Raw genomic sequence first — 1,918 nt, 5'->3', positions numbered from 1 at the left:
CTGAGGCAGAGCCATTTTTGAACTCCAGACATCCGGCCGCCTTCCTGGCCAGAGGACAGGTGTCTGCTCAGCCTGGGAGACCTTTGCCTCAGGATCTTCCGTAGCCATCTTGGTTCCGGGACTCCTCAGAAAGTAGTCTGCACAAGTGAGAGTGTGGACTACTGAAACTAACAGCTTCTGTGACAGGCCAAAGCAACACAGCTTCTGGGAAAGGGCCTGTTTTGGGCCTTCATCTATGGCCAGGAGGAGGCCCAAACTCCAGATAACTGTGCACCTTCCCTGTAAGAGGAGAGCTTTCCTGCAGAGACTGCTCTGACCACTGAAACACAGAGGAGAGAGCTAGTCTCCCAGGTCTGCTAATAGAGGGTAACAGAATCACCAGAGGAACAATCTCTAACCAGAGACAACTATAACAACTAACTCCAGAGATTACCAGATGGCGAAAGGTAAACATAAGAATCTTACTAACAGAAACCAAGACCACTCACCATCATCAGAAACAAGCACTCCCACTTCGCCCAGTCCAGGGCACCCCAACACACCCAAAAAGCTAGACCCGGATTTAAAAGCATATCTCATGATGATGGTAGAGTACATCAAGAAGGACTTAAATGACTCACATAAAGAAATACAGGAGAACACTGCTAAACAGGTAAAAAACATTAAAGAGGAAGCACAAAAATCCCTTAAAAAATTGCATGAAAACACAACCAAACAGGTGATGGAATTGAATAAAACCATCCAAGACTTAAAGGGAAGTAGACACAATAAAGAAAGCCCAAAGTGAGGCAATGCTGGAGATAGAAACCCTAGGAAAAAAATCTGGAACCATGGATGCGAGCATCAGCAACAGAATACAAGAGATAGAAGAGAGAATCTCATGTGCAGAAGATTCCATAGAGAACATCGGCACAACAATCAAAGAAAACAGAAAATGCAAAATGATCCTAAATCAAAACATCCAGGAAATCCAGGACACAATGAGAAGACGAAAAACCTATGGATGATAGGAGTGGATGAGAATGAAGATTTCAACTCAAAGGACTGGCAAATATCTTCAACAAAATTATAGAAGAAAACTTCCCAAATCTAAAGAAAGAGATGCCCATGAACATACAAGAAGGCTACAGAACTCCAAATAGACTGGACCAGAAAAGAAATTCCTCCTGACACATAATAATCAGAACAACACATGCACTAAATAAAGATAGAATACTAAAAGCAGTAAGAGAAAAAGGTCAAGTAACATATAAAGGCAAGGCTATCAGAATTACACCAGACTTTTCACCAGAGACTGTGAAAGCCAGAAGATCGTGGACAGATGTTATACAGACACTAAGAGAACACAAATGCCAGCCCAGGCTACTATACCCAGCCAAACTCTCAATTACCATAGATGGAGAAACCAAAGTATTCCATGACAAAACCAAATTCACCCATTATCTCTCCACGAATCCAGGCCTTCAAAAGAAATTACAGAAAAAAGCCAATACAAGGACGGGAACCACGCCCTAGAAAAAACAAGAAGGTAATCCCTCAACAAACCTAAAAGAAGACAGCCACAAGAACAGAATGCCAACTTTAACAACAAAAATAACAGGAAGCAACAATTACTTTTCCTTAATATCTCTTAATATCAATGGACTCAACTCCCCAATAAAAAGACATAGACTAACAAACTGGCTACACAAACAAGACCCAACATTTTGCTGCTTACAGGAAACTCATCTCAGAGAAAAAGATAGACACTACCTCAGAATGAAAGGCTGGAAAACAATTTTCCAAGCAAATGGTATGAAGAAACAAGCTGGAGTAGCCATTCTAATATCTAACAAAATCGACTTCCAACCCAAAGTCATCAAAAAAGACAAGGAGGGGCACTTCATCAAAGATAAAATCCTCCAAGAGGAACTATCAA

This window comes from Mus musculus, chromosome 4, assembly GCF_000001635.26.
Source record: "Mus musculus strain C57BL/6J chromosome 4, GRCm38.p6 C57BL/6J".
Lineage (NCBI taxonomy): Eukaryota > Metazoa > Chordata > Mammalia > Rodentia > Muridae > Mus > Mus musculus.
Note: the sequence above shows the minus strand (reverse complement) of the source record.